This window comes from Mastigoproctus giganteus, chromosome 14 (assembly GCF_048544385.1).
Source record: "Mastigoproctus giganteus isolate SK-2022 chromosome 14, ASM4854438v1, whole genome shotgun sequence".
Lineage (NCBI taxonomy): Eukaryota > Metazoa > Arthropoda > Arachnida > Uropygi > Thelyphonidae > Mastigoproctus > Mastigoproctus giganteus.
Genome location: NC_143588.1, coordinates 105289360 through 105304668, shown reverse-complemented (window position 1 = coordinate 105304668; position 15309 = coordinate 105289360).

Below are 15309 nucleotides of genomic sequence, written 5' to 3'. Positions count from 1 at the left end.
CGGAGCATGCACGACACTCCGTATCTGCCAGTCCACATATTCTGATGGAGCATTTCCGACTTGACTGAGCATGCGCAACACTCTTCATCTGCCAGTCTGCATACTGGCAATGTACTACGTACTTACAGTACATTTTTATTTTTTCATTTTCAGAAAGAATAAAAACAATAATGGAAATAGGTAATATATTTTGTATTGCCTGAAATACAAAATAATATGAGTATATTTTGTGATTATTTGTTTAGTATAATTTTATTTGCCAATTCATGCTCAACTGATATTAATGATAATGAAGTAAGCCTTTCTTGACAGATTGATGATCTCAGGTAGTTCTTTATTAGTTTTAATTTTGAAAACGATCTTTCACTTGAAGCTACTGTCATGGAACTTGTTATTATCCTTAAAGCTATTGTAATATCAGGGTACAACTCCATTAAATTCTTGGAGTATATGTACTGCAATACTTCAAGACATGTGAAATTGATGGGTACAATGGTTCTAAACATTTTAATTTCCTCATAAAAATCAATTTTGTCGACATCTGTATTAAATATTGAACAAAAATTTTCTACTGTTGTTTTAGGTCAGCTTCAGGCATAACTTGCAATTTACTGAGATCGTTCAAAAAACCAAAGATATCTTCTTGTTCTTTATACAATTTAAAATGTTTTTAAAATGATACTATGGCAGCATCAACAATTAATGAAAAGAAATTTTGTAAATTTCTTCTCGGTTCAGTTTCTCTTGATTTCTACTTTTAGATCATCGTCAGAAACTTTTTCTTGAATTTCATTCAATGCTGAAAAAAATTCTACCAGTTGAAGCCGTATAGCTTTAATGCTATTCATACGACACTCCCATCTAGTGTCTGATAAAGGTTTTGGTGCATATCGTGTTACATGTTTTTTCAACAGATCCCACGAAATGTCGATGACAAAAATAAAGTATATATTCGTTTTATTGTCTTGAAAAATTTTGCTCCAAGTTTGGAAGATTTGGCAATATCATCCAAAATGGTTTATATTGTGACATGCACAGGGAGTATATATCGCTTTAGAGTTTTCCTTCAAAAACCATGCCTGAACTCCTTTATTGATACCTTTCATGTTTGACCCATTATCATGTCCTTGTCCTCAACAATTTTCAATTGGTATGCAGAATTCTTTTAATAATGCCTTCAATCTGTCGAATAAACCCTTTCCAGTTGTATCATTAACAGTTAAAAATGTGACAAAATTTTCACGAATCTCAACTTTAGCATCTTTGATATACACAAACCCAAATACAACCGATAACTGTTCTTGTTGACTTACGACTGGAGTACAGTCAAGTAAAACAGAATAGTATTTAGATGAGTTTATCATGTCTACAATAGTTTGCTTTATTTTTGGGCCAATTAGCTCAATTAATTCATCTTGTATTCTATGGGAAAAATATGTAATTTTTTTTGCAACCAGCACTTTGTCTTTCTAAGTAATTATTTATGTGTTTTTTTAAAACTGGATCAAATTTGGAAATCAGTTCATAAGGCCAAGGAAATGTCCATTACTGGGGTTGAAAAGTTTGTCACTTGTTCCTCTTGATGCTAAATTGTGCTTTTCCAAGTAGATAATTCTTCCAATAATCCTGAAAAATACTTGACGTAATTCTTCTGTCTTTTCTTTTATAAGTTCTTCACTTCTCGCATCTAGTGATGTTCCCTTAATTAAATTTAGTTCCCTTTCGATTAAGCTATTCATACATTTGCAATGAACTGGTGACCATTCATGTTCTGGAATTCTTGGATTTAGGTGAGACCAATTATTAAATCCTTTGCTACAAAAAGAGATTTCTGAATAGGAAAAGAGTTTACAGGCAAAACACCATATGCTGTCTGAACTTGATGAGTATATTAACCACTGTCGTTGAATTTCACCATTTGGTAACTGATTTGTATAATAGTACTTGGAAAAGCATCTTCCATTGCTATTTTGTGGAAAATTATCAGATTTTATTTTAACTGGTCTGTTTTTAATTATTAATGTTCTCATTTGGTCAGATATTATATATTTTGGCCAGGTTGCTGGATCTTCAATAGCAAAATTTTCACTAACACCAACACAGGAATGGGCCTCAGAAGTTTCATTTTTGCCTTGTGCTTCATTGTGTTTTTTATTTCTTGACCTTCTATTTCTTTTCCTCCCGTACGTTCTTTTATTTCTTGACCTCCTATTTCTTTTTCTTCACTAGTAACTGCTACCATTGGCATAGTCTCGACACTGAGCTTTTCGTCATTGCTGGGTGTTTCCCAATTTGATACAGTAACAAATTTCAATATTGCATTTTAGATGCTTCTTCTTGTTTCTTTGCCAATTTTTTTCTTTTTTCAGATCCACTAGGATATTTACGATTCTGGTTTCTATCTCACTTGCCCATTTTACTGTAAATGCAAAAAACGTTTCTTCATATAACATATGCAATAATATTAAATCTCATGCAAATGCATTTTCAATCATCACACTCGTGGCATAGTAGTTCGCAGATTAAATAATTTATTAAACATAAAGCAACACTTTAACTTACCAAATTATGAAAATCTATATATGGAATATAGGTGGAATGAGGGAACTGTCATAAGAGGAGCCACACTGGTACAAGAGAAAATTTAAATAATCCCTATGAATAAATAACAAAAGACAGGTACAGTATTTAGTAAACAGAGCGCCAAAAACTTAAGCCACTTCAGAGGAGTTGCTTAAGACACAAAATATTCTTCAAAAGACACCATCAGCTGAGCTGACGCATGACAAGTATACACCAATCATTGGTCACATGTCAGTAAGCACCAATTAGCAATTACCACATAGCCAACACATCGACTGCTGCATCAAACAAGAACAATTCTTTCATTTCTTGTTGATTTTGTGCAAAACCGTATAATTTACAATAATTACTTCATTAACCATTTTGTATTGTGTGAGTGCGGGGCCCTGAACGATAGCCCAGGTCACCCATGCCTCAGGCCAGCTCTGTCTATATATATACATGTATATATATTAAACTTTCCAAAAAGTATGGTGGTAGGTTTGTTAAAAACCACTTCAAGTGAAAATAAACCGAATATGTGCAATGAAGATGTTGTATAATATTATTTTAATTGAATTTTTCTCCCTTTTGCCGATGCAAAATCGTCAATAACTTTAGTCGTTCTTGTCCAGTTGTTGATCTTTGGTAATTTTTAATCAATTTGAGTTTACTCGAGGACCTTTCACAAGAAGCTACTATTACAGGCAGGGTAAGAAAAATTCGTAACGTAACGCTGATTCTGTAGTAGTAGTAGTGGCATGTGATGCAAGAAAGCATGTGTATGAGCTTATGCAGCATTAGCCAAAAAAAAAAAAAAAAATCACACCATTCCCTCCAAATGCCTGTCCACAGTTCCTCCTTAAATTTATTCAACCTATCAACTTCCACAACGATAGATGGAAGTTTGTTCCAGCAATTAACCACCCGCTGGCTAAAGACAAATTTCCGCACATCTATTCTACATCTGTCTTTTCTTAATTTGAATTTATGCCCCCTTAGGTTCGTAATCTGACCAAGTGGAAGGATCCCATCAGAATTCAGCGTGCTCAACCCATTCAAGGCCTGTGTTTGGATAAGTTTCCATAACGCAATACTCCTGAATCGACTGGGGATGATATACGTACATAGACAGAAAGTTAAAATCATTGGATCTATAGCATGAAAACGAGAAAAAAAAAAGTATATACGTTTATCCATTATTGTTTTTATAACTATCTACTTTTATTTTTATAATCAAATTCTTATGTAGTCATGAAATTGTTTTTTATTCTTTCTGAAAACGAAAAAAAATAAAAAAAATACTGCACGTTGTAGTACACTGCCAGTATATATTTTCAGTCTTGCGCATGCTCAGTCAAGTCGGAACTACCCGTCAGAATACGATTCACGCCTGGTCGGAGCTGGCGGTGACTTCCGGCTGATCGTGACTCACAAGATTACCGTATATTGTATACATATGTGTATTTATTCAAGGGTTTAAAATCCCCCCCCCGCCCTAGATGTCCCGCATTGGAATACTAAAGATCTGGTCACTTTACCTATATTAGAATTTTGAATACTGACTTGAGAGTTAAAAGTGGAACATTGTACTTACATTATATAGTATTCTTAGTGGTAAACTGAAATAAATACGTTATTACTAAACTGAAATCAAACTATTCCACTGGTATGAAAACCAAATAACGAAAGAAAGATTACGGTGCTTAACTTTTATTTTAATCTTTTACACTTTTGTAGATATTACTTTGCAAATTTTCTAAATCATATACCATTTTCCAAACCCGTGGAACCCAACTAGTACCGTACTGTACGTTGTTGCGACACACGCGCATAGCGTTGCCAACTCGTCAGAATGAAATGGCAACCTCGATATCACAAAAAAAAAAAAAAAAAAAACCACCAAAAATCATTTTTTTAAATATAAACAATAAGATTACGGTGCTTAACTTTTATTTTAATCTTTTACACTTTTGTAGATATTACTTTGCAAATTTTCTAAATCATATACCATTTTCCAAACCCGTGGAACCCAACTAGTACCGTACTGTACGTTGTTGCGACACACGCGCATAGCGTTGCCAACTCGTCAGAATGAAATGGCAACCTCGATATCACAAAAAAAAAAAAAAAAAAAAACCACCAAAAATCATTTTTTTAAATATAAACAATAATAAATAAACATAACCCTTTTCCCCAACACGGCGTCTCTTCATTTCAGTGCTATGATTCATCAGCTGTGTGATTCTAACGTATTATTTGGGTGTTTATTGTAGTTGACATTTATGCGTATGAATCTCACTAAAAGCTATATCAACCAATTCGCTGTTTCGCAATGCACCAATGAAATGCAGTGTGCACATCACAGTTTATTAATTTTTATGAGCCGGACAAAATCCATGAGGGGAAAGATTTTTAAAGAAGCAGCACATAATTCAGTTTGCCACTTTTGTTCTCATCTCATTTTGATTAATTAATTAATCAAATTTTTCGGACTTTAGAGGTATACATAATGTTTGAGCAGTTTTGAAAGGCCACTGGCAAACCAAACTTATTTGCATGTGTAAACATTTATAATGCCTATACTTTTATCAGTAATTTTTTTGCGGGCAACAGGAATTATTTATCTGCATGGATAAATAGGCTCAGCCACAGAATATTAGATTTTTGAAATAAATGCACACCTGCCTGTGGTAGAAGTTATGGTTTGAATATATTTAAAGGTTTGGACAAATGTATGGGTAAATGACACAGATTGTTATTGTTTATCCTCTTTTATTTTCAGCCGGTGCTACATAATCATTAATTCATTACACCGTTTTTGTCACCACTAGTAATAATATTTATTTCCATGGAACAAATGCTTTCTATTGTAAAGTGTTGCCCTGATATTGCAGTACTTTCAACAATCAGCTTTACCTATATTAGAACTTTGAACACTGATTTCGTAGAGGGCCGAAACAGGGATGAATTACCCAACGTGTATTGTAACTAGAGGCCGCCCTCTATCTGATTATGACGATATTGTTACTTCGTGAATGTTGCATCGACCTTCCAACAGCAGATAAAAAGCGCCAGTGTTCGAATCTATCAATCAATGACTAGGAATTTTCACGGATCTCCTTTGACGACTTTGCTCAGGTAATCCGTCTCAGGAGAGAGGAACATAGTTTTTGTTTCCGGAAACTGGGATTGTTCGTCCAGTAAACAGCAAGTCGACCAAAGAGCACACTCAATTTACAACATACAATAGGGCGCAAAATGGCCGTAAGTAGCCGATACACCTAAAACCCTTCAACAACAATGGGTTAGTCTAAAAATTGGCCATCATAATAGTCTCGTCTCCGAAATGGCAATTAACCATTTGTTTAAAATGATTAACCGGCCATTAGTTTCATAGAGGCCACGTGGTTGGGAGTAGTGCAATCCTAAACAACTCGTTTTAAAGGGAAGTTTGTTCTTTTGTTCTGAATTACGAACATTTCGTTATTTATGCAGTTTAAATCTTACCGGACGAGATTCACTGTTCTAATCATTCTACTCTAATATAAATTGTTTTTTATGTAATCATTTCTTATGTAAATAATTAATTCGGAAGTGTATTCTTAGGAAAAGACAATTGAGGTTTACTTTATAGCTTGCAGAATATTCAATATCGTTCTTTAATAATTGTAAGGACTGTTTATGCATGAGCATTATCATGCATACATAATCAAACAAACTTTAATTAAATTCAAGATTTTTACTAGGAAAACATTCAACATGCACCATTAAAATTCATGGGACTCTTGCTACTAGTCACCTATTTCAGGATTGTTTACACCAAAAATTTAGACTTCTGCAAATTCAAGGTTTACAGCTTATACTGTACAGTTTAACAATACCTCATGGACTAAATCTCACTGTACCTACCGGCAACATTCAAGTGTGAATCGCTGGCACCAGCATTCTGTTTTATTTTAGTGGGATATTAAAGGCATCATATATCGTCTTGTGTATATTTTATTTTATCTTATCTTTCTGCTTTTATATCTTCTTTTTCTCCCTTCTGTTCTTATAATGTGAAAATTTGCTTTTAGTCAGTCAGTCAATGGCTGACTGCTTTGGACGAGAGAAAGCCGGTAACTCTGAAATGAGACATTTCTTCAACCATTTGAATAATATGGATATCTTTTTGATGTGAAACATCCTCAACCAGGTAATTTTAATCACTCAAGAAAAATGTCTCTTGGTGATTACGTCTCCATAGCTTCAGCCAGAGGCACCTCCCACGACTAGTCTGTGTGGAGCATTCTGTTCCACAGACTTTCCCGTTATAGTGTGCTTGCCGGATAACCTTTTTTACCTAACGAATAAGACAATCAACTCATACAATTACTCAACATTTAATGCATAAAATAAAGCTACCGGGCAAGACAATCACACATTAGTGTTCCAGGAGGCCTGGGTTTCGTAGGATCGGCTAGCGATTTAGTTAGGACAAAATCTCTTATCCTCAAGATCTGCCCCTAGGCATTATGGACAAACTCGTGATATAGAGAGGCATTGTGTACTCACTCAAAAATCTCTTTATAATAAGATTCAAGAGTGCAGCTTAACAATGGTTCTTTTACATTAAAACTTATTCTGTGACTTATATGTAACTAGAGAATAGTCAAGAGGCAGAAGTAAATAAACAAAACATGATTTATTGGACATAGACATATATGATACAAATGAATCAAAGCAGTGGCTGGTTGCTTCTCAGCATTAAAGAATATGACTGTACCTTATTCGTGATATACTGAAGATTGCTTAATATACCAAAGTTAAGACATATTTGGCACATGTATATTAGTGGTTTGTGTTCTTCGTGAGGCCTTTATTAGATATTCATTACTCGTACTGAAATGCGTTAATAGGCATCTTGCTGTCCGAACATTTAGGTAACTGTGTAGAGTTGACTTGCATATTTACCAATAATCGATAGTATTCCATTGTAATAGTATTAACAATACGTAAAATGTTGACATGTAAATCTGACTGGTAGTACTACATTTAATAGGGAGTAGTATTAATAACACATTCTAGGACTAATGTTGACATGTAAATCTGGGAGAAGGAATGTAATCATCGACAATGCAGGGGGGGGGATCTAATTAACATGTGAGTTCAACAATGATTAACAATATTACATTTAATAATGGGTCGCATTAATAATACATTTTAAGGTAATAATACATTTAATAATGGGTCGCATTAATAATACATTTTAAGGTTCAAGTGCTATATAACTCAATATTCGTCATAGTGTATCCCTAGGAGGAGAAATGTCTGTTAGGGGCTTAATATTTAAGTAACGTGTAGGATTTGGTTTGGTCAACTTAGTCTGGTATGCGATCAAGCAGCAAGGGACAACTCACCGACCAGCTTCTGCCTCATATCAGAGATTTTAGATTCTTCACAACAATCCATCGGATATTCTTCTTCCTTCATACAATATGCCTTTCTTTGCCTAAAACTTCGCTACCGCTTTTCCACCACTGCTCTAAGACATCAGAATACGCAACCAACCACATTACCCCCTTCTTTGTCTTCCCTCACTATCTATATATGTCCCCCTCTTTTGAGCCTCCCCCCCCCCGCATTGGCTTAGGTCACTGTACCTACTGGCAGCATTCTAGTGTGAATTGCTGGTACCATCGTTTTTTTTGTTTAGTGGAATATTAAAGCCATCATATGTAGTAATGTATATTTTATCTTATCTTTCTGCTTTTATCTCTTTTTCCCTCATCTGTTCTTATATTAAAGTGTGAAAATTTGTGTTTAGTTGGTGAGTGGCTGACCTGTTTGGAGCAGGGAATGCTGGCATCTCTGAAATTAGATATTCCTTCAACCATTTGAATGGTGTGAGATATCTTCTTGATATTAAACATACCTGGGGCACTTCGACCGGGTAATTCTGTTCACTCAATAAAATTGCGTCACGGAAATGATGTCATCCGTTTGATGCCTCCTGTTTTATCCAACAAACAGATTCTAGATGTTATTTCATCAGGAGACAATGTGGTATCATCCCTCCAACATCAGAATAAGGGTCATTAATGATGGAGCCAGTGTTCTTGTGCGGGTCGAAATAATGATCGACAGCTGCAACCCTCTTCACATTTTCGATAGGGGTACCGTAACTGGGCGAAAGTATCGAGAACAGATTTTCAAACCCTAAGTGCACTTTTCTGGGGTGAGGTTGGCCCAGATTTTCTTTTCATGCACGACAAAGCCAGTGCACAAGTGGTGGAGGAATATTTTAAAACTGAAGATATTCAATGACTGCCATGACCAGCACTATAACTAGACAAATCCAATCAAAAATGTTTGAGATGCTCTTGGGAGTCGCATTGCTGTTGTTGTTATTATTTGGTTTTTAGGAGCATTAGCAACTAAGGCCATATTGCTCCGGGGATATGCGGTGGTCATTCCCTGACCTTTCCGCATCCTCCGTATTTGGTGGCTCACGGGCTCGAACCCCGGTCTAATCAAGAAGCGTGTGCTACGCACTGCTGCTCCTGCCCACCTGGCTACAGAGGTGCCTTGAGTCGCATTGCATGCCAACAGCCGACTCCTTGGTCACTTGGTGAGCTAAGGCATGCACTGGTGGAAGAATGGGATTCGTTACCATCAAACCTTATTGACACCCTTATAATGAGCATGGTTCTCTGCTCTCAGATGTGTTTAGCCATTCAAATGGATCATATGCCACACTGATGTCATGTGACCATATTTTGAGTATCTTGTATCAACTTCTGTAATGTAACCTGTGTGGTAATTCTTATCTTTATAAATATTCCTCATACATGTCCGAAGTTTCTCGCTTCCTCCACATTTCATCATTATTCTATGGTACATCACCATACCAAATTTTGTCCCACTTCATCACACACAATTATGCCACGAAGTTTACCTTCTGTTTCTTTTTATCAACTTTGACACTTTTAGTTCTTTAGAAATCATATCCTCACCTTCGAATAATTCAATTCAACACAGAAATATCAATCTGTCTATGCACACACTGCCAACAACATAAAATGATGAACCGACTATGTTACAACAGGCGATGTCTTTTGTGAGTCTTTTTTGGCCAGAGGACAAAGCACTGCTATATCAAGATGGTGTTTTGTGCTCTCAAATTTTTTCAAAAGAATTTGGTATATATGATGATAAATATATGATAAGCAAAAATATTCACTATTTGCAATATAATGCAAGGACGCCACAGGGTTTGCAGTACTGGGTAAAAGAAAAAAAAAAGCAGACAAGGAAATGCACATTATGTGCTTCCCTCCTCAACCAAGTAACTATCCAATTGACTTTTCAATTTCATCAAACTATTTGACAGCTGCCTCGACTATCTGCAGATGCAACTTGCAAGTAATAAACTAATAAGAAAATAATAAAATCACTGATAAAACTGTTTGTATTTGGCCAGCTATAAATGCAAAAATGTAAAGCTTTTCATTTTCATTTTTAAAAAATAATTATTTAGTAAGAAATTACTACGGTCAGCATAATGGCAGCTATGTTTTTATTTAGTAAAACGGAAGGTATTATAATACTTAAAATAAATAAATTTTTTGTTTATGCTCCAGGACGACTAAACGATCAGAGGAGTTCACAAGAGAGACAGAATATAAGAAAACAGCACCGTATTTAGCAGTCACACCAAGGCACATGTACTTATGCACCCGCGTGCATGACCACTCAGCTACGTGGCATTTTGAGGAACAGTCATCCCAAATTAACTTACGTAAACCCTCAGTGGAATTAAATTAAAATACCAGAGGAAGAATGGGATTTGGTAGTTACAATAAGATTGAGCATGAAGTTCTTCAAGCATACAAATTCTAGTAGATTCAAGCCATTTGAATGGAGGATATTAGAAGTGAGAGTGTGAAATAAAAAAGACAATAAAACAGATTATAAAAATAATGTTAAAATAAAATTAATTTTAATATAAACCATGCAATTTTCCTTCGTATAAGTTTTACTATGCTAAACTATGTTTACAATCATATTTAATGATGCCAAAAATTCTGAACTTTTCAAAACATTTATACAAATAAAAAGATCAAGTCGTCTTTTTTCAGCAAATCTTCATTCAACTATCATTCCATCAAATATGCACTAAACTTTATTCCAGGGTAGCTATTTAGTATTAGTAACGGCTGCATGGTGCAAGAAAGCCTATGGCTTATGCTGCACCAGCCAAAAAAAAAAAAAAAAAAATCCCGAACAAAACAATGATAAAAACAAAAAAAAAAATAAATAAATAAAATAAATAACTAAATAATAATAATTAATAAAAAAAAAAAAAAAAAGGAAATTAAACCTATCACATCCTATGCACTTCCCTTACCCGAAAGTACTATCCAGATGACCTTTGAATTTCCCCAAACTGTCGGCCTCTACCACCCATGAAGGCAACTTATTCCAGTAATTTATAACTCGCTGGCTAAAATAAAACTTCCTGCAGTCCAATCTAAACATTTCCCCCCCCCCGTAACTTGAATTTATGTCCCCTAGTTCTAGCATCATTTATAATCTTGAAAATTTTGTCCTCATTCATTTTACTGATACCTCTCAGAGCCTTAAACACCTCAATCAAATCTCCTCTAAGGTGTCTAGTTTCCAAACTCTGCAACCCACATATTCGAAGTCTTTCTTCATAAGGATGCCCTTTTGCCGATCTCACCAGGCGAGTTACCCTTCTTTGCACCCTTTCATGAAGCTCGATGTCTTTCTTTAGGTGCGGTCTCCATACTTGAACACAGTATTCCAAGTGTGGTCTAACATAAGCCTTATATAATGGGATTATCACGTCCCTATCTCTACTTGCAAAATTTAATCATCAAGTTTCATTCCATTAGAGAAATATCAATGTTTTGCAGAAATCATATGAGAAATGTATAAAAAAAAGAAGCGGATGGATAATAGTAGTACAGGAATACCTCGAATAGCGCAGTTAATTCATGCCAAAAAATACCGCGCTAAGCGAAACTGCGCTGATCGTGGTATTATTAGTATGTATTTTAATGTAATGCATTCAGACAATTTGATTATATGGGTCGAGTTGCAAAAATATATAGGTGTTTGTTTACTATAAATTGATGCACACGAAATTCTTGCAAAAAAAGAAACTAAAATGATTTTTATTGCGGTATGTACACACCAAAAGAATATAAGTGAAGTATGTACTGTATTTTTATTTTGAAAAATAACTGATCAGCTTAGTTTGCACAGTTTTTTCTTCTTTTTATCTGCATACATCTCTTTATAACATCGAATGTCATTTTGCAACACCTGCCTTATTTTCATACCTCGTTCGATGTTTGGATCTAGAAGAACGCTTGGCACCATTACATTTCTTCTTTCCAGTCATATTTGCGTATAAAGGTGTAACGTTTTTAAAAAATAATAAAATTTTTAATAAAAATACACAGCGAAAAATATTTGTACAGCTTACGCACAATCAACAACCTCACCGCTCGGAATCTAGAGTGTTTACTAATCTATCAAAGTTAGCAGAGTCCGTATATAATGGCAGTTGTGACAACAGTCAGTCAGCATGGCCTTGAATCCACAACGCATTGGCCTACGTGCTGGCATTATAATACATACATACATATCAAATGTATTGGTGTGTAACGCAGTTAATTTTTTTTTCAATTTGTAAACAGTGCTATAGCGAAACCTGCACTGTTCGAAACCGTGCTATGTGAGGTATTCCTGTACAAGAATTAGTACAGTTCTCCCTTGAATTGATTCAACCCATCCACTTCCACAACAGATGGAAGCCTGTTCCAAAAATCAATCACCCGCTGGCTGAAGGAAAACTTCTGCACATCTGTCCTGCAACAATTCTTCCTCAACTTGAATTTATATGCACCCTAATGATGGAAAACTACCAAGCAGAACCATGAATCTCACTGTCATCTGTCTTTCAACTCACAATATCATAAACAGATTCTGATAGAGGTTTAGTTGATTGACTTCAAAAGTTATTGAAAATTTCAAAGTATTTAACTCATTGAATATTACATAGAATTATTTGTTTACATAACATACAGTAACTTTAAATTATTATAGCAAAAATGTGAATACATTATTACTATTTCTAATTCAAACAAGGAAAATAATTCACATTTGGCCACATAATCTGTTTAACAATTTTTTTACAGCTTCTTATATATATTTGTAAACAGAGCACTACTAATACCCATCTATCAACCTCAGAACCAACTGCCACAAATGAGCTTGCTTATTGTGAAGAATTTTTAAATGGGAAGGCAATTCATGCAGAAGACTAAGTGATTCGAGCTTGACTTGTACTTTTTTTTTTTTTTTCAAAAATAACATACATGTGAAAAATCACTAAATTCATTACTCCTTTTCAAGATACTGTCCTTTAACCAAGGTAAAGGTACTTACACTGAAAACAGGTTCAATAAATAGCCTATTCAGGACACTGCCATTTGGTTCTTGATCAATCTTTAATTTCATTTGCACTTACAGTTAGTGGCATGATTTCTTAGCTAATGTCATCACTGACAAGCTCTAAGTTTGTGGACATGACTATGAAGCAGTGGAATGATTGCCTTTGAAAGATAGCCATGCCCTTTCTTTGCAAAATGGTGTGTAAATATCACTGAAAAGCTAGTTGCTGTATTAATTACTCTCAACTGTTGCATCAAATAGCAGCAAATCAGAAACAATGCTGCTGAAAGTTATGTCTGAAATCTTTTTTGTGGAGTGGAAACTTTTGAAACATCATTCGGTAACAGAACTCTTGATTTTTCAGCAAAGTTGTTTATCAGAACCAACTACATTGTAGAGAAATGAGTTTCCATCCAGTTCAGACTAGTTCAACTGTTTGGCAGAAAGGGCATCATGTTGTGTTTTGGTCAAACGACAGTAGTATCAGCAGGAATATAATGCTGGTTTAGGAAAAGGAAAGAATCTTACAGAATACAGACCAAACTTTCCTCTATGATATGGTACCTTTAAATCATTCATAATATCAAAAATAAATTCCAATTCATTAACAGATCTCCACTGTTTAGTAAAATCCAACATACTTAGCAGGCAATATCCAAAAATTAATATATAGTATAGCAGTGGCAGGCATGACAAGTCAATTTTCAATATGCATGCTTATTCGAAGCACCATTTTCACAGCAGCCATTGTGTTGTACTATGAAATTATATGGAAAAGAAAAAGGTAAACTTTGTAGCATTTTTGTAGCCTTTCTATAAGAATTTTTTTTTTTTTTTCCTGTTTGGATATATGAAAATTGACTTGCTTTGTGAGTGAGTGAGTGAGTGAGTGAGAGAGAGAGAGAGAGAGAGAGATTTTATCTTGTAGTCTTTTTTAATACTCAGTTGCCTTTTCTTGTAACTCATACACAAAGTGCCTCACCCGAAAAGGCCACTGTTTATCAATTATTATTTATTTATTATTATCATATAATATACTTACACCCAGTTAATGTGTATAACAGAGCAGTGATATACATGAAGATACAAAGATTATACATTAATATATAAATAATAAATAGAAAAAAAACATAAGTAGAAAGATAGCTATTAACAAATGGGAAAAGTCCAATTCAAGGGGAAAAAATAATAAAAAATAAAGTATTCGTGACATCATAAGTTCAGTATCAAAAGGGTGTAGCAAAAGATATCATCATACACACAATAACTGGAGGATACCATACACTCATCCATCAACTAGCCAACCTGCTCCAGGTTATATCAAGTAGACAGTTCTGTGAAACTCTTTCCTGTCCACAGTGATATCCAGATCATAAAACTGCAGCCATTATCAACCCACTGCAGGATGGAAGCCTTTTCAGCAATTCATGCTGAGGGAAATGGACCATAATCTGCCACACTGGTCCAGTGCAGGTTGGCAGATTGACCATATTTAGCAGTCAGGGGCTTGAACCCCAGTCTACTCAAAGAGCGTGTGCTAATGCACTCCCGCTTCTCCAAAGAAGCCCGAGACATATGCTGCACCAGCCAAAAAAAAAAAAAAAAAATTTCTGAATTACCCTGTGTGTGAGAGAGAGAGAGAGAGAGAGAGAGAGACAAATGATGATATTCAGCTCAGTACCCTGGGTGTGCCAAGCCCATGCTCATCAGATGTGAGCCTCTGGGGTTGTTCTTTTAAAGAAAGACTTCATGGATATTTCTAACCTAGCGTTACTGATGTGGAATGTAGTCTTCTGTTTAGTAGCCACCACTGGAATGTGAAAATCAATCTGGCAGATAGGTTGAACTAGTGAAGGTACGATAGAATAGTTTTAGTTCAAGTACAGTTTGCCAAGTTTCTAAAGCTTGAAGTAAGAACAGATTCAAGTAGAAAATGCTGTGGTAAAACATAGGATTACATTTGGAAAGATAGTACAGGTTGACCATCACTAATCCGGTTCCACCGCTAATTCGGACAAAATTTTCGTGAACGTAATTTCAAATTTCCCGTGTCAGAGCACCAACCTGCCGCTACTGTTTTGGTGGTGTTGGTTGCAGCATCAGCTGTTGGCACGAACTCGTAAACACTGGCAAGCCATTCCCACTTGTTTTACTGTATTTATTATTATAACTTTTTCACATTTAGCCCCAGCCATGGTTCCAATGCATAAAGGAAGTGCCTCTCGTGGTGTAAAGCGCAGACACCATACATTGTCCATAACAAATAAAGTTGAACTT